Source organism: Pithys albifrons, chromosome 2 (assembly GCF_047495875.1).
Source record: "Pithys albifrons albifrons isolate INPA30051 chromosome 2, PitAlb_v1, whole genome shotgun sequence".
NCBI lineage: Eukaryota > Metazoa > Chordata > Aves > Passeriformes > Thamnophilidae > Pithys > Pithys albifrons.
The window spans coordinates 96568337-96592995 of NC_092459.1; the positions used below are offsets into that span (position 1 = coordinate 96568337).

The 24659-nt window shown below is 40.8% G+C and overlaps 1 protein-coding gene across 21 annotated transcripts in view; it reads right to left on the reverse strand.

Moving 5' to 3' along the window:
* Nucleotides 1-24659, reverse strand: part of ESRRG (estrogen related receptor gamma) — a 395543-nt gene that overhangs the window by 260953 nt on the left and 109931 nt on the right. Inside the window, exon 1 of one of the 21 annotated variants that reach the window (XM_071578809.1) lies at nucleotides 8502-8519. The exons of the other annotated variants lie outside the window; for them this stretch is intronic. The gene's annotated coding sequence lies outside the window, so the exon portion shown is untranslated. Of the gene's footprint in view, nucleotides 1-8501; nucleotides 8520-24659 lie in introns of those variants that run through there. 21 annotated transcript variants of the gene reach the window in all.

Sequence of the window (24659 nt, forward strand, 5' to 3'; positions counted from 1 at the left end):
CTCCAAGTCTACCTCAGGGTTATACTTCAGGTGCTAGAAGCAGGAACTGTGAATAAAATATTCACATTGATGGCGATATTTTGAAACTGTGTACTGTAATGCTTGTAATTATGACTACCCTAATTTTCTCCTATTCAAAATTACAGGGTATTCCTTACCCCTTCTGCATGTTAAAAATGCCATAGCCACAGGACAGTTGGAACCTGCTGGCAGGCAATCAAACTCCCAAGACAAGTAAACGCACACACCACAGCTGCTTTTCTGCTACATGCTGTCCCAGTAAAGAAGGACTGAAGTCTAAATGAAGATGGGGTCTGACTGCAAAGTCTACATGCAGATTTTACGATTGAAGGTTGCTTGGTACCTATTACAAAGTCTAACCGTGGACACTAAATTGTGTTTTACATACTTAAAAAGCATTATATTAACATTTCCATCAAAAGAGTTTAAAAAAAAAAAGGAAAAAAACCACCTGATTAGGCACAATTCTCAGTGAGTGATATCTGCCTGGCACAGAGCAGACTGGGTCATGTCAAGGAGATGGTGATACACACCATCCTTACGCCAACCCCAAATTCTCTATTATCAGCACTTCTAAATTCTGCTGCTCTTCTACCAACTGCAGGCACTGGGCAAGCAGAAAAGGCAGAAGTGAAATAAAGCTCTGTCATGCCATCTCCCTGAATCACACAGTGCTCAGCAGAAGAACAGAGGCAGTGGTGCAGGTTGAGAATTAAATAAAATAAAAAGGAGGAAAATTCTCATTGCTGGTCCCAAAGGATCTCCTCCTTTATAGGGGAAAAGCCTTGCCAGGACTTTGCAATCAGATGATAGCACCCCTGCATTGTTCAAGCACTGTCAAGGGGCGTTACACTCAGAAGATAATCCAGCCCTTGAACTCCCTAGGTACTGGTTTTAAATACCTCTGATGAGATCCAACTGCAGCCTATCTGGGCACGCCTCAAACATCTAGCATCACATTTGGTTATGTCTACAAAAACACCAGCTAGGAAGAAAGAGATAATGAAGAATGATATTACAGTCTTTTATTTGAGCAAAAGCTAAACATATGGATCCTAGCATCGAAAGTATGGAATCTGTGATAAAAACATATGGATATCCATATGGGGGGAAAAAAACAAGCAAAAAAAAAAAAGGCTTCTTGGCCAGAAATTCTGCTTTTGCATTTTTATCCTGTATGCACAGTGCACCCCCTTCCCTCTGCTGCTCAGCGCTGCTGCCAATGGATTAGGATGTTATAAATTCACATGCAAATTTCACAAAATGCTCTACTGTTATCAACTTTATTAGATTTACGAATACAGTCCCGCTTATATTTTTTTATTCTCTTAATCCCTTTCATCACTTAATAGCTCAGAAAGTAATGGATTTCGGTAAAAAGGAGAGGCTTATTACAATCAATCCTGTTGCTCTATCTCTGCTCAATGCTCGACTAATGAAACTTATTTTTCTTCAGGACCTCTACAGGAAATCCTTTCCTAAGGAAAAAAAATGTTTAATATGTTGCTGACTTGTAATACTGCAACTGTATTATTCCTCTCTTCTGGGTGTCCATCCAGGGGTTTGTAAGAGCTATTAATTGTACTTTATTCACCAAATTCTAGCCTGTAGTGACACCAGAAGCTACTGAATCTTATTTAATACAATGTGCCAACTTCCAGTTCAAACTACTGGAGGCTCTCATAGTAACGTTCAACTCTGAAAACTCAAAGATTAATTTTCTTTTTAAATAGTGAGGGTAACAAGGCCAGAAAGGGCAGCTTTATCATAAGGTTTACATCTTAAATAGTCCCACTGCTGAGGATCACAGTCTCTATCACCCAAGTTAGCCTCCTTTAAGATCTTATTTAAGTCATGCCATTTTCATAAGGGTTTTTAAAGCTGTCTTGTTTCCCTCCCTTGACATTCTTTGAATGAAGAGGCAAAAGAGCAAAATAAACACCCTTCATTATTAAATGCTTTGGTAACAGGTAAGGAACCATCCACAGATTTACTGCTTTAGCTAAACCTGCATTCCACCAGGGCACTCACAGCCCCCAGCCCACAGTCCTGCCCATGCTGCTTGGCTCATCTGCCTGCTGTTCACCATTGGAGTTCCCTCCCAGCCTGCAAGGGGGTTCCAGAGCTTGTTTCTGTGCTCTGGGGGCTGCCCACTGGTGTTACTCCACATCAGGGAGCCAGACTGGGAAGCTGCCCAGAAAGCCCCCCTTGACACGGGATAGCCAGTGAGGGCTCAGACGCTGCCTGCAAAAGAACTACACTTGCTCCTAATACAGATGCAAAAGTATATGGATATGCTTCTTTCACTAGAGAAGCGTGAGGAAAGAAAACTACAGACCAAGACACTCCTTCAAATCAGACTCCTTACAGTTTAAAAGGATCCAAGAAAACAGTTTATTTCAGTTTATTTATTTAATTATTAACATAAATATTTGTTTGCCATTTTGTTTTGCATTTGACCAGGGCCAGAAATGGAAGTATCATGAGAAAAGTTAAAAATATCAAAGGGATCTTTTTAAGACAGAGGAGGTGCTGGATATATCCTGGGAACAATAATCAAAACTCCATTTCTGTTTTCCAGCTGAACAAAGTCTCACCCTTATCTAAAGTCAGTTGACAATAACATGGGATTTTCTACACTTCTACCTCTACTCTGAGGCCAAGTCCAGAATCATCCATGAAGGCTACACGATGTAAACCAACGATAGAATGCTTAATTAGGAGGCAGTCCTTCCTGGCCCAAAGTGGTTATGTTCTTAAGCACAGGAATTACTTCTTTCTTACCATAGTTAGTACAGTTAGTAAAATTTTAATTTATTGTTACTCATGTGAGTAAATTATGATTTTTATTACTACAGATCAAAGAAGGGTAGTTAGGAAGGCAATGGTTTTGTGTCCGGATACATAAAACTACTGCAAAGCGTGATCCTACAAATATCTCACATGGGTAATTTTACTCACATGAGCAGCCTTTTTGCATGAATAAAGTTGCTCATGTGCAGAAGTGTTTGCAAGACTGAGCCCTAAATCCATTAAATTAACGGCGGAAATATATAAAATATATAATTGATGAACATGTGAATTAGGATTCTGTTCAAAAGTAGGCAGAAAAGGATTATCACTCAGGCAAGCTCTCTCTCCAGTGACTGTTTCTGATTGATAGATTTGTATAAGGCTGAGTTTCTGATTAGTTCTGAGATATGAATGCTTCAAAATGTAGGAACAAAAAAACCCAAGACTTTCTGAAAATGAAATGCAATATCCAATTCAATTAGAAGAAAACGCTATGATCTGGAATTGAACCAAGACTTTGGGATAATGTTATTTATTCTGTGCCAAGTTTAGTAGATGTTTTCCAAAATGCCAGTTTACTTGGATTTTATGGAAAAAATTGACCTTTTCACCCAGAACAGAGGCTGCTAATTTCATTAAAGTTGTTAGATATTTCCTCAGAGTGCATCCATGCCAATTCTAATATTTCATTTCTCTACTTTCATCTATATTCCGCTTGCATGGAAGTGGCCTGACAAAGCCATAACCATGCCATTGTTTCCTGTTCTTTCCATACCAACGGCCAATGTATTTCATTATTTGAACTTGAGAACATTGCAGGGACTAGGAAGAGTGCTGCCTGTGCAAAGCTGCCCTCTTCCCAGTGGCCATGAGCTCCTGGGTCAGGTAATCTGCACCACAAGCATCCCAGAAGGGCCTGAATCAACTCAACTGACAGGAGATGAGCCAAAACTGTCAATTCATATGGCAGCTTGAGCTCATCATCTGTATTTACATAGCTCCTCAATCAAACTCCTGTGCTCTGTAAACTATGTTTATTATCCTTCCTACAGGCTGATACGGATTTCCAGTTTGCTCTCCTCACAGCAGAAGCAGACATCTACCTCTTGATAGCTATTTTGTCCCTAAATTCTCTCTTTTAAGAGGGAGGGAGCCGTTATTACTTGCCAAACCAGCACATGTTCACAGAGAGAGTGCGGTCAAGTGGTCAGGAGCAGAGCTGATGTTAATTAGCAATGAAATGAGGAATGAACCAGCATTAGCCCTGAGACTAATCAATGAGAAAATCACTCCAAGCAGGCAGCTTAATGAAGTACTATACAGCTGTTTATTTTTAGTCTGTTTTAGCCTGACAACAAAATCCCGATTAATTAAGAAAAAAAAAGGCTTTCTAAAACGTATTTCCTTGTAGAGCCTTGCTATAGCTCTGATTTGTTTGGGTTTTTTATTGCATTTGTCTATACCTTTCTCTGGCAATTAAAGGTCCAGCTAGAAAAATTAAAGCAGGTCAAAAAAGCATGTACCCATCAGTGACACACGTTTGTCATTAGCATAACCTGCCACCTCTCAGGTGGCCCATTCAGGGCCCTTCACAGCACTTAATTCCCTGCCCCTGTGCAGTGGCAGCCAGAGGGCAGAGCATCCTGGTCCACAGCCTGCTCCTGCTCTCCCTGTGTTGGGGATGGGCTGGCAGAGGGAAGAATGAGTGTCGTGGCAGGATTTGGTTCTCATGCTGTCACAAAGCTCTACTGGGACCCTGGATGAGGCCACCAGTGCACAGTGCCTAAGTATGTTTCAAAATGTGGGCTTTGCTCTCACTGTGACGTGTTTCCTCACAAAGAATAGATGAAATAGCACTTCCCAAATGTTTGCATTGGATGATCACAGGTGAATCACATGTTACCTGCAAAATAAGTCCCTAATGAGGACATTTAAGGATAATGAGCCAGTAGCCACCCCTCTGACTTCTGTTTTGGGGACTCCTGTGTCCTGTGAGGTCTCCTCAGCAGCTTTCTTTTAACTCAGTCCTGCACAGGACTCTTCCTTCATTCAAAACCCAACATTTTCTGACAAGGGTGGGCATAACACAGTTTGAATATGATGGCAGTAGAAGAGGCTGGGGAAGAAGTTTGGGAGCTAAAGCCTTTCCACTATAACACTATACCAGAAGACAGCACCATAATATAATCTTAACTAGCTGAAAAAATATTTCAGTTTAAGATACAGCAACAATGAAAAGCAAAACACTTGAACCATTACTTCATTTCTTTCTCTCAAAGACTCAAAATTCACTTTTTTTTGTGCATTGCTGCACAACAACAGGGCATAAAATGGCATTTACATGACAGTAAAATTAACAATGGTTTTGACTTGACATTAAAAGCAGGAATTGTAGCGCCACCACTAACATGAGTTGAAAACACAGGGGGATGACAACCCTTCTCCTGCACAGTTCCCACACACCACAGTAGAAACAGGCACAGGTAAAAGGTCAATTGAAACTAGTTTCTATAGCTTTTTTAAACTGTGTGTAATAGACAATTCATTGTTTGTTTGATCAAAGTCCTCTCATATGCCAACAAAGGCATGAATTGGGAAGAGGAGTTTCTTAATCTTTCCAAATATAATCAATAAACCACCTTTGAAACTCTCAAAGAGAAACACAGGAGGAAAAAAAAGGATAGTCTCATGCAGGTACATTCTCTGAGGTAATGCATACATGTGTCTTTAGAGACTTTTCTTGTCTGTCTGTATGTTGCAATAAACATCATTGTGCGACCTTTTAGGCAAGTACTGCCCAAGCAAGAGCTGGGCAAACCACATAAACTGCTCTTTCTCAGGAAAAGAAGTAATCTTTAAACTGATATTATCAGCCCCTCTGTGACAGAGAATTTCTAAGTCAAATTCACCTCCTGAAGATGGAGACATTACAGTAAATGTATTCATTAGATCTCAAGTGACAAGCCTTAATTAAAATGTACTGTGTTTGCAAAATGAGAACCAAAATTGAAGACACTCAAGTACAGTAAATATATCTTTTGCATTGAGCAGAGCAAGACAGACACTAGCTTCCACTTAACACAGGGAAAAAATACTATAAAATTAATACTATAGACATATTTCAATATGTATTTGTTAGAAAAGTTATGACAGAGCACACATACTGTAATATAAATTCAGACAGATGTGTCTGCTTCCTTAAACACAAATTAAGTTTCTTAAAGACTCTATTGTATATCTAAAAAGCAAGTTTTACCAGTTTTTCTTCTTTAGTCATTAAATCCACAACCTGCTGAAATAAATATTGCTAATGCTTCTCACTTCAATAACTTCATTCATGCAAAGATCACAACACTTCACAAACATCAGTTAAATAAACTGCCTTGTGGGAGAGGCAATGGCTATAAAAGAACTGACCAACTGCTAGGGGGTAGAGGTGGAAGATCATACCTATTTAACAGCACCCAGTTGGATTATAAATTTCTCAAGCACAATACATGCCAACACAGTAGAGGAAAAAGGTGTTTGTTTTTTAAAACACACATAAACACTTAAGTCTTGCTACAAAAACACAACCTGATTGACAAGACCCACTACTCTGATTGATTTCAACTAGGTTATGATTACTTGCAAGGGAAGTGAAGGGGATTATCAAAGCCAACTAAAGGTGCTTACTTGCAAGACTTGGTTCCATCCAACTGTAAAGTTTGATTTTCAGAAGGCTCTTTTTTTGGGGAGAGGGGACTAGGGAGGAAAGGGGCAAAGAGCCACTGTGAAACAGTTTGTTAAAAAGTGCAGACCTGAAAAACAACATCACTAGCCAGGTAATCCCCTTTATAGGCTGATTTGATAGCTGGGGAAAGCTAAACAAAGGCACAATGCTCTGCAACCACAACAGCTGGGTTGGAAATTGCTGCAGATTGTTAGGAGGAGCTGCAAACTAGAGATAGGCAATGAAGAGGTTAGAAATGATAGGGTAAAAAAAAAATAAAAGGAGAGACAAATTACTCCAAAGACCATATTCTTTAAATCGTTGAAGCAAAACATGTTTATTTGATTTGTTTGTATGCCTATTAAAAAAATGCTACTTTGGGATTCTAGGAACCCAGTCTGTCAATTTTTCAGCTTCTGCACTTTCATGGTTGCTTAGAGCTGTTTAATGCAAATACACTTCCAATAAGAGATTTCATGCCCCTAAATTACACCCAGTTAAGGGCGAATGAAAATGTAAGGTAAATAACTATAATCAGCCATATTATCTTTCTCTTGGCACCTCTCACTTTACAGGCATATTTAAAGGCATCTCTGGGGTACTATCCTTTTTAACAAGCGGCAGCGTATTTCCTGCAATATTACTTACGGTGCTGTGCTGCGAACATTACACAGGTTAAAATGTTACCCAGAGACCTAGAAAGAATTGCATCTGTTGCAGAGCCACGCTTGTTGCCATGTTTAGGAACATCTGAAAAGATGAAAGAAAATTTTCAAACATGGGATGAAAAAGAGACTAAGACTGCTTAAAGTCAAGCTTTTGTGGCCAGTGCTGTTGATCAACACAGCTGGGGTGTAGCGATTCCAGGCAAGAAAAATGAGACTCTGGTATTCACTGAGGATGCTCTGGAAAGCACTAAGGATTTCAGTTAAAAAAAAAACAAAACAGAACTTAAAAGTGTTTCACTTCCACTGTTATTTTTAAGCTAATAAAGCCATGCTTGAGAAAGAAAGGTGATCTGAGCACAGCTATTAACAGCCTTACAGTCCCTTGCTGTCTCCATGAAAAAGTATAAAGTGATAAGCAATAATCAAGGAATAACTAATTACTCACTTGGCAACGAAAATACAGACTAGGAATCCTCAGAAGGAACTATATCCCTGAAGTCCTTCAAAACAAATTTGGATTATTCAGAGCAGGCTCAAGTTTGCAGTTGGACACTTTTTTGCTTTGTTTTACAGGAAGATGACTTTAGAATTCTACAAATAAATATTCTGCTGCAGCTAAAAGTGAGTCAGCACTGACTGAGTTAAACCAGAGGAACTCTGTGAGAGAATGAATTCCTCATAATAAACTCAGATCAGTTTAGCCTGTCTCCCTCATACATCCCAATTGCTACTATACCTCTATTTACCAGCTTTTTATTATCCAAGCTATTTTTACATCATTAGCTTGCAGATCTCCTTATGCTGAGGGTTCTGCATTCTCCTAGGAAGAAAATTTCTCCGCAAATCAAATTTCATGTGGTCATTTGTCTTTTGTGAAGCAGACCACAAAGTTTTCAACCAATTTATTCCTCTGGGCAGCACCAGCAGAGTCTCTCATTTGACAATTTACATGATCCTTGCTTACGTAAGTTGTGCTAGACTCTGTGTAGAAATGGATTTCCTCCCACGTGGTTAAAGAAAATGTGGGGGTGGGGGGGAAAGTAGGAGTTCAGGAAACTTGCACAGCTCCTTGTTTGTGCTACTGGCACACAATCTAACCTTTGAAAAGTCACATTTATCTGAGCCTTACTTCTCTGTCCATAAATGGTTACAGTAACAGCTTCACAGGGTGAAGTCCACTTTTCATAATCCTCAAATGAAAAGTGCTGAGGAAGAACAAACTAGGACAAATAAAGGGCTGCTCTGGTTAGGGTGCATCAGGCTGCTAAATCATTCATCAATCCCTAGGACAGGTCTTTCAGAATTACCGTGGTATTTCTGCTATCACAGTGAAGCAATGCAGTAGCCTCCCTGATATTTCATCAGCTCAGGAGCCCCAGAAATACCTGTTGAGTCCTGCAAAACACAGTCAGAATGAAAGACAGGAATGTTCGACTTCTTCATTGCTACAGGCTCAGAGTGAAAGCCATTAATTTACTGATTAAAAATAATAGCTATATTTTCAGTGGAGTAGGGATTTGTAACAAAATATTGAAAACCTATACAATTATATGAAAACTAGTATGTTTTTTGGGCAGTCAGATACATACAGACCTACTTTTCTACACCCTTCCAATACCTGCTGGCTGCCAAGCACCTTCTCTCATCTGTGCAACACTGCTGATGCCAGAGCCAGAGAACTATCTCTGCCCAATGCTGGGAATGAACATTCAGCAAGCTCTGGGTACACAGCAGCACTTCACAAAAACATCAAGATGCAAGTTCATGGGAAAGAAAATACCGATGACTACTTTCCCAAGAGTGCTGTAGAGTACTACACCTTAAACCTCTTTAAAGCCACTAGGTGAATGCAGAACCAGTCCCAAACAGCCCTTTCCTCTTCAGCGTGTTTCATTTACAATTTCCTAAATGCAGCTAGAAATGTGACTTTCAAATATCCGGGTTTTTGTTACATGCTCACCTAACCCTCATCTCAGCATCTGACAGGAGGAAGCTGTATACAAGACTTTGATTTTTCTTTTTGAATTAGCAGACATTAAGCACCCAAACTCTCTCATAAAAGATCTGAGGCATGAGCTACATAACATCCATGCAAGTAATGTTTTTTCCCACTTAATCCAGACCTTAATGATCAAGAGATATCAGAAAAGTGTCAAAGGAGATAAACCCAGTTATCCCTAATAATGCATCTACGTCTCCTCACCAGCAGCAGCTGATCTGGGAGCTTCGTTCCTGCAACAGGGATATCAAAGACCTCAAAACTTAAATGTCAATACAACACTCTTGTTGATTCACTGGGAAAAGTAAGTCATTGTGTACCAAGTTTCTGTTACAGTTAGTGATGCTTTGAGGCTCCCAGGATAAAGTCTGTAAATAAAGGTGCTGCAGGACAAAGAACAATTCTTTTTACTTTCTCTGTTCCAAGGCATGTTTCCTTTGCTTTATGAAGGGTGTAACAGCCTATATTTAATGGAAATAGGGATCAAGAAATGCTAGGAGGTATCATCACATAGTCCCCATCACCATTACACCAAGGAAATATTATCATCTCTCAAATGTTGCTTCTTCTCTCATCCCCTCCACAAAGGAAACAACTGTGGTTGTGATAGAGAAGCAAGAATGAAGTCAAATGTGCACTGAGCCCACAGGACCAGACACATGACTGGGAAGTTGGGGGCAAGTCCATGTAACCACTACAGACTATCCCACAAGAAAATCCTGCCTGGAGCACAGACTTGCTCTGCACTGGCTGCAGAGCACTGGATTTTTCAATTGATAGAATAAAAACCCCCTGAAATAATCAAGACAAACAGTCACTTAAACTCATTGAATAGCTGTCCATGACTCCACTTGAGGACTCATTCGAGGGTAAAATGTTAAACCTGTTACTGCAGACCACTCCATTGTGCTAGGGGGACAAAGCCACTTCCTCACATTTCTTGTCACAGGACTTCAACAAAAATACCCAAGCAAGGCCCAGCCACAAAAACTGAAAGATAAACACCTAGGATTTAAATGGGATTTAAAACTGCTTGGAAGCCAGCATTAGGTTGCTCACAGAGACTTGCTCTGCTAGAGCCAACACTCCTACACACTGTACAAAAGAGATTAGCCCAAGTGCTACTGTCTTCAGGTCCAGGGACACCAAATGGGTGTGTGCTGCAAGACAAAGGTGTACATTTCTAGGAAGAGGCCATCTTTTGCCAGAATTGAATACAATTTTCTGATCACTAGAGATAATGGTGATCGTACTTTGCAGACATGGCGATGTGAGAGATTTCAAGCAGGCTCCTGAATTGCAGGCTGCAGAAAGTAACTACAGGCACATATTTTCAGATAAACTGAGGTTTTCAACTCTTAGCACAGGTTTCTCCTCTTCACAATCATCAACGCCATTTTAGAGGAGTTCAGCCATCAGCTGTTCCTCAAACCTCCCTCAATCAGGCAAAGGCAATCAGCCATCTCACTGGCTGGCACAATGGTCCTCAGCAGGAAAGAGCAAGGAGAGAAGTCATCTGTGTATCACAGCAATTTGGCACTTGCATCACCACTGCATTTTCAGTTTATTTAGTGCCTGTGAGTAACTGCAGAAAAAAAATAATATGAATTCATAATATGCCACCTCACTTAAAAAGGCCCACAAGCCATTCTAGATCACCTAAACCCTACAGTTTCCTTTAGTCTTTAAGGAAGGGCAACAGGGATTGGAAACTTTATCCCATCACAGATAGAAGTTCTCCCACTGAATTCAATAGGACATAGATGACCCAAAGAAAAAGAGCTGTCTCTTAAAATAAGACAGGTAATTCTGAAGGTTTCAGAGAAGGCTCTAATTCTGTGTGCATGGATATTAACAGCATTTCAAACAACCAAAAGCACAAACTTCATCAACAGAGCTAAGTATCTCCTCTACCCTTCCCACTTCTGAACAGTCCAATAAATGGCTCCATTTTCTGACCGGCACTCACAGCTAGAGACAGGTTAGATGGAAAACCACCACACACCTCTGAGACACTTGAATATGTTACAGCCCTTGGCCCCAGATCTCCAACAGTTCTGCTTCCTGGTAAAAGAAGGATTTAAGTTGTCCAAACAAGAAGAGTTCCATAGCTTTGCTTATTTTCAGTTTATTTCAGTTCTGTTTTTCCCTTAGTCTCATTATGTGTTGCATTTAAAACCAGACTGCTTATTTGGTTCCTTCTCCTTTCCCATTAGTTTTCAAATCCAGCTCACCAGCACAGTCAGTGGAGAACTTTGACTCATGGCTGATGGAAAAGATTTTGACAGCCAGTTATTTTCTACATTTTTAGATTCATTTAGAAATAATGAGTTATAAGAGTCATGCTTTTGCCAAAACAAAGTTTTAAATAAAATGTTAAGCAAATAGCTGCCACTGTTCCTTTAAAGAGCAGCAAGGTGCAAGATTTGACACCACTAGGAATAAACTCATCCTCCCCAGCTCCCTTTCACAGCAGATAGGCCTCAGTTCCTCACTAATCATCATTTGTCATTCAATGAATTTTGCATCTTTAAATTGCAAAGCATACACTGGAAGTGGGGGGGAAGAGCCTGTGCACACACTAACAAAGCTCCAGCTCTTCCCTTCTGTTCTCCCAGGGCTTGGGCCCACAAGCTGATAAGAGAGAAGCTGTGGGCTGGATATGCTCTCAGGTATCAGCATGCTAACTAGCATCCAAACCTTGATTTCTTTTGGTTGGTTGGTTTGCAATTTCTTTTTTGTTTGTTTGTTCTGGATTTTGGTTTTTTTTTTCCTTGGGGCAGGGTGCTCTTGGTGTTTGGTTGTTAGTGTTTTGGATTTTTTTTTTGAGAGAGGCATGTGTTAATTCCCACCTGAAGTAGTGCCACTACACAGCTTGATAAAGAAAGGAGTTTAGACTTCTTGACAATGTTGTTTGCAGACAAGAAGTATCGAAGTCTCCAGTACTTTGCTTTTTCTGCTGCTTTTTTTTTAAAAAAGTACCTTTAAAGTAGATTTTCTATGTTTGCAGTGTTTCCTCTGTACATGCTTAGAAACACCCTGACCCTCAGAGGAGAGACTTTGTGACCATATCAGGGCTGGCACTCTTCTCTCCCGATTCTGCACCCAACTACCACTAGATGGATGCGGCTCTACCAGAAACAGGGTTATTTTTCACACTGTATCTTACCCTGAAGTCCCCTGGGCTTTGACTGGAGGCCACCTAGATAATAGTAAAACATTTCACGGCAGGTTTTTTTTAAAGACATATCCCAGCCACATTTAATCCCCCTCACAGAGATGATTTTCAGGAAATGAGAGTGTTACTGTTGAGCACATACAAAGGTGCTCCTTTTGCCAACACAGTCCCTGCACAATCAGCATCTCAGTCATTGCTTTTCAATGTGTTTTCAAGTTCCCTTAGTGAGGAAAATGCTACATACCACAGACACCTATGTAAGAAATATGAAAGATACACAGTGCTGTGTTCTTGGACACAAGCCTTTTGCTAGGATTTGAATTCTGGTTGGGTTGGTTATGTGCTATTGGCATATTCCATCTTTGTTTTAAAACAAAACTACGCTTCTACAGAAAGAAATTTCAGAGAGCAAATGGGATATTATGTAGGACATAAACCTAATACACAGGTTTTATTTTTATTATTTTATAACTAGGAACCATTTTTAAAAAGATGGTTCAAAAAACACCTTCCTTCAGAAGATTATGCTGTTACTTTTGTGCACACTCAACTTGAAGCCTCAGGTCTTGATGTCAAATTATTTGTAGGAACTGACTGCAAATTCACATTTTTTTGCTCTGAAAGTATAAATAATTACTTCAATGAATGCTGTCCATCTACCCCCTCATAACAGCTACAAAAATAACAAACTGAGATGGGAAAAACACTTCTGAAATCCCTGGACTCATATTTAGTGACCATAGATGCAGTAGCTAAACTTTGACAATTTGCATGTTTAAACTTGCCTGGATATTTTTGCTTAGCAGTCAAATACGTTCAGGAAGAGAAGTTAGTTTGACAAATAGATAAAGCCAGGAGACTTGCCCTTTAAACCTTTTTTTGAGTACATTCTTTTCTACCAAGGTGGAAGGAGGCAGGCAGCTTGAAAAGCCAAAATACTTTGCTTATTTAAAAAATGGTAGTAAGAAGGCATTTAACAAGCTTTGTTCACAGGTACTTTTATGAAGCCACAGGGCAAAACTAGCATGGCCCTGTACTCGCATGGAACAATTTATATGGGAAGGGCATGCCACCAGACCAGCTACCCTGCCATGGGCTGCAGTGCTTGGAGGGTGCATCAGCAGCACTGCTGAGTTTCTCCTTTGAAGCAAAATTTTCCTACTAAGCCTAAGTAATTTTGGGTCCCAAGTGTAGTAATAGCTGTGATCCCCATCAGACAATTCTTCACCCCAAAGACAAAACCTGCAATAGTAAAATATAAGCAACTCCCCACAGCTGCTAAACTATGAGGGCTTAGATTCTGTTAATACAACTGGTTAGCAGATAATATGATAACTACATGGCTAGTATACACTTACAAATCCTGGGGCTGCATCAGCAGATTGGCTAATTGTGTTAATTAGCTATTTGCATGCACAATTACCTGATTTGTACAAGCAGTCAAGGTGATCATACATGTAAATTAGGCATGAATTTGCACAATTTACTCATCTGAAAATCTGCTATTCCACTTACTTTTAAGCACCAGAGATCAACAGCTACAGAAGAGTCTGGCAAATTACTGTCTTTATGGTTCATACATTTCCCAACTTTTACACTCCTTCTGCATTGCTTTTGGACATTACATGCAAGCACACGTGCATGCAGAGTCACACAATCTCACATACAGAAATGGGCACATCACCATCAAATGAAGTCATAAAAAGAGAGTGACCTGCATCACCACACAGTCAAAAACTTACTTCTTGTTTCCTAAAGGTCTTATTTTCCCCTTTATCTCTCCAGTGCTGGGAACTGAAGTAAACTTGATTTGAGTTATCACAACAAGCTTAGGAAGCTCTGCAAGAAACAGAAACCCAAACAATTCCAATGCAAATACTCAACCTGAAGCCCTGAAGACTGTTTAACATTTAAAGCCCCACTGCTGCCATGCTGACTTGCTGGTTAGGGGGTTCCAAACACAAATGGGTCATCTACATTTAATGTGAAGTTATAACATAGCTTGCCAAACAAATGGATGTTTATGCCATCATGGGGCTGTTCAGGGATTCTGGAGTGGAGCACAAAGCTATTATAAAAAGCAAATTCTCTGAAAACTGCATACCTATCTCCTACCCTCCTGAGGTAATATCTTTAGCTGAAGAGGGATTTGGGATAGTACAATATGGACAACAAAAGCCCAAGGATGGAGTAGTGCAATGCCATCTCAAATACAAGTTTATCTCTGCCTACTTGAAGTGGCAAGGTAATCAAAAATTTTCAGTTCACTGGGGGCAATAAAAGCACTAGTTCAGCCAAGAAGAAACAAAACCCATAAGCTGATTAAGGCCAATATCTACATGTTTGTATCAGAAGAAAAAAACAAAACAAGAAACCCAAAACAAAACAAAAAAGTCACACACTTGATACAACATAGTCAAATAGAAGGTTAAAAACAGGCCTCCAGTCTCAAGTGCTTTGCACCTCAGAGTTTCAGTAGCGGTGGCCATTTACAGGACTTCTCCAGGGAGAAACAACACTTGTGATTCGAGATGACAAAGAAATCCAGACCTTATATAGAGAGAGAAGTTCAAACTCTGCTTCTGTCCCTCAGCACACATTAGTGGAAGATTGTGCTGTTGTCTACAGCTTCTTCTCTTAACTACAAGATGCTCCCTGGCCTAGGCAAACTCTGCTTTAGGCATGTAACTCCTTCCATCCTCTCATCTTGAAAAGTCACTAAAACAAAAGGCCCTTCCAGCCAAAGGTCCTGGGACAGAGCTGTTAATGGCTTCATGTACAAGATTTATGTAGCAACACGACTGTCAAATTTACTCTGCAGTTTTTCCATTAGTGCACTGTGTGGGGCAAATGTGTGAAAAACAGCAGAGACCTCTGGAAGAACATCAGGGCTGCAGTGAAATTATTTCTGATGCAGCTGCTGATGGGCAGGACAAGTGCTGCAGGTTTGACTGCAGGGTAAGTGCTTGCAGTGTTGCACCTCAATGCCCTGACTGATCCTGGACCACCACTGGAAAGGAGTCCAACTCATTGTCCAATGTCTGAATATTTATGTAGCTCACTGGCTTTAAGGATGGTACCACTGAAGACTGGACTAAAACCACTACTTTCTAATAAAGGAGTGCATTTTTCTTTGTTACATAAAACAAAGGAGGTATGCTGAATGTCCAATTATTGAAAAATTCCAAGGACTATAAATAAATTCAAAATAGGAGTCAAGTTGCAATTCCACATCCAAACACAAGTCAATCCCTTTGAGACCTGGGGAATAGAGGAGAGCCAGACCCAGCTCAGCTCAACACACCTCCCTGGCACCCCCCCCCAGGCACATGTGTTCAAATGTGTTTATATGGGAAAGCTCAGGTCAGTTCTGTGCTGTAGGAGCACCTCCCGCAGCTGGAACATCCGAAGCAGGTAGTGCTCCGTGTTGTAAACTGCTCATGCAGCAGGACTGAGAAAAAGGCATCTCCTGGTCACCGGCTGTTACCGACTACAGGAAAATGAAAATACAGCATCTCCGCACCTGTTCACCTGATGGTGAAGGAAGGAAAAGCCATTACCAAGTGACAGGAGACAAAAAACCAAAATCCACTTCAGCAACTCATCCCAGCACTGGTGATTAATCTCACACTCCCACAGCCTGATGCACATTAACCAGATAATTAATAATTTCTTTAGGGACTCCAGCTCGGCAACTGTTTTATCAACCTGCACAGCATTAGGAGAGAGATGCTGCATTTGTGATCAAACTGCCGGAACTACTGAAATGTTCTGCAGGAATGATAAAAGCTTCAGAGCAATCTGTGAGCCCAGTTTTACAAGTAACTGTAACATACATGCAGAAATCAAGGCTGCTCCTTTATCAGTGCATTCACCAGGCTCAAAAATCTGACCAAGATCAGCACAATAAGAATAATTAACAGCAATGATCCAATACCCATCTTTCTCCAATAGAAGTGCTTCCCAGGACTTTTTTAGATACATATTGCTTCATGCAGTAACACAGTACATCCAACCATGCACTATTCTTGGTATGAATAATAAATCAGATTCATTTACCTTACCACAAAAAAGGTTAATTAAAAAAGATAAATACTTGAGTGTCATGAGGTGTGTGAATTCTACAAGCCAAAGGCTTTCAAACAATTGAGCGAGGAGGATAATCACACTTAGCATAGCTCTTGCTAACAACTTTTTGCCACCCTCTGTGCACTCATACTCCATGTTCAAGGACAGAGTCACACAGGATCTGAAACACAATACCAAAGTGCTGGCACCACATTATCTCCCCCAGCACTTAAAAATGGACTGCTGAGAAAAATCATGGTAAGTATTCCTTCCGATATTAAACTCTCCAGTGTGTTAGATATATGTCAGTATCAAGTGATTAAGAATGACTGATAATTAATAAATCACATCCACGGAGAGTGACCGGGTATTATTTCTTTCAGCCTCTGAAAAGAGCTAGATTCACACTTCTGCCTAAGTATTTTATCTTTTCAAATTAATAATCCTATCTAACTGCTGCTAGCTAGGAGATGTTCCTTTTCTGGTTGGGTTTCAAAACAGTAAGTTATTTGGGCTGCTTTTCTACTAATAGTTTATTGTTATCATTACTGTGCAGGTAAGGAAACAGAAACTCATCACATGTGAGAGTCTCAAAGCTTGCCCACCACAAATAGAGTGGGTTTCTAAACAAAGCTGGAAGTTCCTAAAGAAAGCTTGAAGTTGTCCTTTCATCACACAGCCACTCTTCCACCTGAGAGACAGCTGCAACTTTTGGCTACAGCTCAGCAGAGTATCTGCCTTCTAAAAGATAGTCTGCTCTTCAGACTTAGGTCCTGGAAATGGGCCCATGCACATCTGAAGGACTGACCAGATATCTCTACATGCATATCCCAAAAGGACATGTTTCCTCCAAAGTTTATTCTAAGTCTAGGCTAGTAATAAAGAATTCTTTTTCTTCTAGTCCATATTATGGCTTAATTTGTACTTTCCTTTTATATAATATTAACTGAATGATGTAATATAGCAATTTTTTAATCATCTACTTTAGTATTTATACAATTCTGCTCACCATATTATTTGAGCCCCTTCATTTTCATAGTGTCAGTTACCATTATTCCATTAAATTAAATCCTTTTACAAGCATCCTTCTATAAACATGCACTAGAGATAACACAGCCACATGGTGAGGATTCACAGACTACAGTAAGCAGATTACACCTGTCTTGATTTTCGATGTAGCTGTCGGCAGAGTATATTCTCCCATCAAACTGCACACAGATCTCCTCATTAAAGCTACAGGGGAGAATAATTACAGAACAGTACATTGCAGTTTACCAATTGGTGTTGCATACATAATGGCCTATGAAAGAAAAATTGCATCCTCCAACAGCTGGGAAAATCTTTAAATTGTTATTAGTATTATGATAAAATAGCCAACATTTTAAACTATCCAATCACTTCCCTCCTTTATGCAAATCAGACAGATAGAGGTGATCAGGTCCAAAAAGGTCTTCGACTCCCAGTCCATAAATATAATTATTTTTCCCTTTGCAAACACTCCTTTCCCCAACCTTCTGTTCCACAGTAAAATCCCCTCCTCCTGAGAAATTATGCTGATTGCAGAGGAAGCCTTGAAAGCAAATGGGTGGTTTTCTGGAGCTCCTAAGTCCTGCTGCTGAGTGTTAAGCACCACATTCCCCCACATGCTCACTCCTTGGTGGGAAAACAGTGAGTCCATCAGGTCCCCCCATCCTTCTCCCACCATCCAGGGGAGATGGGGGTCTCAGTAGCAGCCTGTTACTTTCAGCCTTTCTTTGGCACCACCAGCAGGTCTCCTTGCTTGGCAGCTGGCTGCTGAGGTGCTGGCTGCCCCAGATAAATGGTGCTGGGGAGGTTGCAAACATTTCCAGATGATGCAGAAAGGAGCAACCTCCTGGTGTTTCGGTCCCTGGCTTTTCACACTCCAGAGCTGAAGCAGCCAGAATATACTGAACTGGTAGTCCTGTGGAACATCAGAAGACTGGTTTTTTTTTTAACCCGTGTTCATAGTTAAGACACCTGCCCCATGTTTGTGTTAATGGATAAAAGGCAAATCCAGTTTTGGATGCTATTTGCATTCCAAGATCCCAACCGTTAGGACTTTCAGCTCCACTCAGCAACTAAACTCATCACTCTTCAGGCACCACTTTTGAATACCAGCTCTTAAAACAGACAACATTAAAAAACAAACAAACAAACAAAATAGACATGAGAGGAGCCAAATTCTTCAGATGAAACAGAGTCAAGTTATCTTTGCTAACTTTTATTGTTAGGCAAAAAGTAAAACATCCTAAGCACATATTTGGGCCCTAGCAGGATGTCCTGACACACTCTCCTACTCTGCTAAACCAGGAGCTAAGAGCTGAGGACTTCACCAACAAGAGAATGTGCTGCTGGACCAGTCCCACATATTCTGGCTCTCCCAAAAGATTTTCACAGGATCAAGCACTCCAAAAGAGACCCTTCTGTACAAGTGGCCCAACAGCCACCTTTTCTCAACTCTGAGGAACACAAGCTACCTCAGCACCCAGAGGGACACTTACCATGTAAACACATTAACGGTTCGCAGCGGTAGAACAACTGAAGAACAAAATCGCTCTGTGAAACGACCCTCAGGACCAGCACTCTACAAAGGACTCGCTGCTGCACTCTACGCAGCTGCACCTCCCAGACGAGCTGGCACGCTGCAGGCTTTCTTTCAGTCTCTCTCAGCTCCTTACTTGTAACAGGGACATGCTGACGACAGAAGCCAAGTGGAAAACCAAACAGCAGAGTCTGCTCTGGCCAGCAGGCAGCCCACTGCCAAGCCAGTTGCTCCGACAGACTAGGAAATCGTAGGGTTTCTCTTAGACAACTCTCTGTTTGCAAAGTTGCACCGTATGCTCCGGGGTTAGTTGGCTGCAGGCAAAGAGAGATCACCCAGTCTGACGTGCTGTGCAAACACTGCCCAGTAACCTTCACCCATTTAAACACTGCTTTCAACTCAGCAACTCCAGCACTTTTTCTTAATTAGCAAGTTTGGGTAGAGACGATTCCTGGACATCTCAATCACTGCTTACTTTCCACAAGGGGAAAAAAAAAAGAAAAAAATCAATATAAACTTTCTGTCTCTGGTGCAAACCTCACAAATTTTGTGAATTACTATCTAGAGTCCTAGCAGGGGCAGAAACGTCCCTGGGGCAACCACCAAGAAGGGCATCCTCCACCAGAAGCTCAGCAGCAAAGTCCAGTGGTGACAACACATGCACCCAAGGATACTTTATTCTGGCCCTTACTCTGCAAAGAGGAGCTCAGCGAGTCCTCCTCATAAAGCAGTCTCACAGTAGAGAAATAGCTTTGCCATCAATTGCCACAGTAGCAAAGTTTAGCCCTCTGGGTAAATTTTCCTTGACTTCACTAGTTCTGGACTAAACCATTAATCAAATAAAGCACATTAGCTATATAGCTTGTATTGAAAATATAAATACCTCACAAAAACTGTGCTTTTTATGGATGAAATTTCAGAGGTCTGTAGAAATCTTTTCCTTCCACTACTGTCCCCTGACACTACTGACCATGTATATTGAAATTTTCCATTTAAAGGTACTCTGCAACAAAATAGTCCTTTATTAATTCAAAATGCATATTCCATGACTTTTCAGAAGAATTGCACATCCAATGTGTCTTTACAAAATACAGTAACTCCATTTTCCCGTTAACACTAGAAATAAAAGCCAGCCTGGCAATTGGAGAGAAAACAGGCATAAGACTACTACTGACTAAGCCATAATATATAGGATTATCTGGAAATTACCAAATTAGGAGCCTGGTTTTCCGGGATGGAGAGGGAAGGGTGAATCATAGCCACTCCAGACAAAGGCATTGAAGGAAAAGGAAAAAAAAAAGTATCAATTCAGTGGAGAAACCTGTCACAGATACTTCAGTAGATCAGGACTCTGACTATGTATCAGAGAGAAGAAATCGTGATCAAGTCACATGCCCTTTACTACAGAAGATAAGATCAAAAGGTTTCAAAAGAAACCGATGGTGACAGTTTCTTCATTTGTATGCAATGTGACACACCAGATCCAAACTGTTGGCTACTTTTTGAACTATTTATCAGGGGAGAGAAATTATTATTTTCTTTTATATTTTACTTTCAAGAACTCTTAGTCATTTGGGGGTTCTCCCCCCTGCTCTGTGTCTCGCCACCCTACGTTTTATTTTTCAGCCAGGATTGAAACATTCACCTTTGATGTGATATTTTTCCTGCACATCAGAATAGCTATGCCAAGCTTCAGAAGGACAATTGAATATAGAGAATGAAAAGGATGACATCACTTCAAACATAAACTTTTAATAAAATTATCCAGAAGAAATGTCCCTGGTGATGACTATTTTCTTTTCCCTGTATCTTCTTTTTTACTCTTTCCATGCATTTGCAACAATTCAAATTATTGCCAGGTGTAGGGTGATGGCCCTGATGAGGCCTGATGGGTGGAGGGAAATGCCTCAGCGCCCCTGGAGAGATGCTCCAACCAGAGGACAAAGGGCTTTCAAACTGATAAGATTAACAAAAGATAGAGTGTTAAGACATAGCACGGCCTTCTTTTGCGATATCTTCAAGGCCCCACCTCACCTCAGGGCATCACCATCACCCTCCCAATAGATTGACTTAGCCACACAAACCACATGGAAGAAAAAAAAGGTATAAAAAGTGTTTGGAGTTTAAACTCCAGGAGGAGAGGGAAATATGCCAGTGTCTCTGTGAGGGTAACTGCTGCAGCTCCTCTTGGAACAATGTAGGGGTGAGGAGACCATGTGCTTTCTATTTTTTCTAACTTTCTTCCTTTCTCACTTTGATTCTTACTTTATAAGCATTTCTTTTACTGAATGTGTTTTGCCACCTTAATACTAATAACAGTAACTTGCTTCACACTTTGCTACTTTATATTGGTTATTGCTTTTTGCTATTCTTACTTTATAAGACCAACTCTGTTTTGCTCTATAGTAACTTGCTTCACTTTCAAGGTGTAGTTTCTTTTTTTTTCAAAATGTATGTTGATAAGAAGCAGCTCTGCTCTTCCCTTTTGTTTTGTGTTACAGAGAGAGTGGTGTGCAAGATATTTTATTGTCTTATGTTATTGAGAGAGTGTCTGGATAAATGTTTTAGGTGGCTGTGTTTTTAGTTAGTAGCTCTTTGTTGCTAGTTTCTGTTGTGAAAATGACGTTGCTGTATTGTAACTTGAGTTTAGTGTGTTTGTCTCTGTAGAATGTGTTTTGTGCTGGTTTCTTTTGGGGTCTTTTATTATCAATTCAATACAATCTTGCAGCTGAACGTTATCACCAGCAAAGCAGAACCCACAATAACTGTCACATATTTGTATTAATAAATGTTATTTCGGGAGCTGTTGTGAAAAATGTTCTTTTTTGGCTTAAGTGTGGCTTCACATTAGAAGTCAGAATCCCGTCCAACCTGTGTGCTGTCAGTTATAAGACAGACAGTGTTGGGGAACATAAGGCTCTGATTCTCTAGAAGCGCTTATTTCTAATAATTTTCTCCCTGGCTGAAGTGAAGCTTCACATCAGAGGTCAGAACTCCTTCCATCTTGAGTGCTGTCAGTTAAAAGACAGACAGTGTTGGGTACATAAGGATCTGATTTTAATTAATACAGTTAAAACTAGAAATCTTTGTATTTCTGTCTCCTCCTCCCTTTCATGTGACACCAGGCTAGTGGCTGTAGTGGACTCGGAGCCATCAACTACTTAGAAGCACAAGTATTTCTCCCTGTTTGTTACTACTTCTGACCATAAAAATGTTAAACATAACGCAAACAAATAAACTGTGTAAGATTACAAGTTGCTTGTATAGCCAATAGGCTGTATAACAGTTATATTCACAAGACAAATAAGTAAACTGGGAACTTGTGACTAACTCAGCTTCTCCAGGGCAAAGACTTGATGGGTTTCAGCCCAGTGTTCCCTGTTGATGTGCAAAATCTGCAGTTGCTCGTTATATTTGTTGGTAAACTTCCTCCAAATCATGCCCTTGTTTCCAAAAAAGGTACCAAACACCTTGTCAAAGTTCATCTGTCCAAAGGAAAGGCACTCAGTATTCATGAGCCAGTGATACGTTTAAGGTAATAATATTCTCCCCGAAGTGTTGTGAAACATTCAGAAACTGCAGCAGTTGCAGCAGTGTAAGTATCTGAGACTGAGACAGCCAGACACGAAAAAATATGTTGCAGTCTGCTGGGTGAGGGAGAAGGTACTCAAACCACAGGAAAGCGATACCACATTCACTTCTAGGTCTGGTACAGCCCAATAGATCAAATTTTAAAGTTGTAGCATTTGTCCTTAAATGTGAAAAATATTTTAAACGTTTCAATTTCTTACATAAATCCTTGAGAATCCTGGAATCTTGCTAAAAAAGGATGCTAAATTTAAGGACTCAAGTCTAAGCCTCTTTAAGCACAGAGGGGGAAAGAAATAGCTCTTCAAACAATATTTTTCTCAATCAGCCCAAATATATTTGAAGCAAATTCTTTGAAATACATAGTTTACATGTACAAGTCTACTGAGAGTTTATGCAGATATTTATGGAGAAATTACTGCAGCACAAAGATTTAGAGTCACTTAGAAGGTCTTAAAAAGCATATGACAATACCTTTAGTGCATAAAGCTGCTGTCAGAAACTCCTGTCAGTGAAGTTTTTTCCCATACCATCACGTGCTCTCTGTCCACGCAGCCCAGACCTTCTCGGGGCTGTTGTAACATCCCTTGCAGGGCAGCGAGAGGAAAAAAGCTGCACCTTCCCCCCAGGTTCCCCAGCCAGCCCTCAGGGCTCTTGCTCCAGCCCTGCTTTCCCAAAGCTGCAGCTGCAGTCCATCTGCATCTCCTCCTCTAATACAGACCAGAGCAAACATGTCCGCAGTTTCCCTTGCTACTGTACCAAAGCCTTGCGGTTCTTATTTTTTTTATGTTCCTGAAGCAACACAAATCCCAAAATCCAAGCCCCCCGTGAGGCACAGTAACTCTAGTGTGACCCAGCACTCATCACTCCCAGCTGTGCCAATATGAAGACCATTGTGCTGGCAAGTACTGTCAGAAATTATTCCATCCACGGCCCTTGTGGTAAATTCTACCTCTGAATTTCAAAAGCTGCCATTAACAGAAAAGAGAGGGGAGGGAAAAAAAAAAGATAAATGCCTCTCCTGGACACAGAAAGGCATGCAGTTTCACATTGTTTGCATGTGGCCTGAAGAGTTTGCACCCTGCTCACACGTCACCATCTGGTTGTGCAATGACACTTCAATTTGATATGCAGAGCCCCACCGCGAGCATCCGAGGTTGCAAAACACCTGTGACTGGTATTCTAACCCACATTACATTGCATGTCCCTGCCAGCACATCAGGTGCGTGCTAAGGGTAGCTCTGGCACACACCAAACCAATACCAAAGTAAACCCTCAGGATAAATATAAATTAAAAAAGTAAATTTGAACTAGACATCACAGATTAGTATGATTTGAAACTGCTGACACATTCATAGGGGATATGAAGCCTAAAGAACAGGGTCGGAGGATCCTATAGGCATAGGATATGGATATATAGATATATACACACATATATATACCATATAGCAGTCTCATCATCCAGCTTCTGACACCAAACTTAAATGGAGAAATTATTCTTCCGTGGCTCCCTCAGCGGAGAACAACAGGGCAAGAAATCAGCTTTTCCAGGGGCGCTTAAGAGTTAAAGCCAGAGGAAGGTGGCCCCCTGAAGTGGCTACTGACCTGCATTAGGAGTCTGACAGGTATAGGTAGCTGTTCTCACACTCTCAGCAGGTGGCCCAAGCTTGAGCAGACTGAAGTGGATGCTGGTTCACCCCAGTACACAGCGCTGTAAGTAACAAAAATTCATCTCTTGCTGCAACTGTCCCTGCTACAGGAACAGCAACTTCCAAAGACGCCCAGCCTTTGAGTTATCATTGACTGCATCAGCCATTCAGGGTCAACTGCTACTAGGTATGAATCAGCACCATCAGGCTTTTAAAGTAGGTGTTAAAACCCAGGTGAAACTCAGCCCCCCTTCCTCAGGTGCTAAGCAAACCAGTGTTTTACACCTGCGGTGCTGGGTGGGCTTGTGGCTCCTGTCAAAGAAGTGGTGAAAGTGACTGCAACTGGGAAGGACTGGATACACCCTCCACCATGGGAACAAGGGGGTAGAGGGTAGCTCATTTTCTACCTTCTAGTAGGGT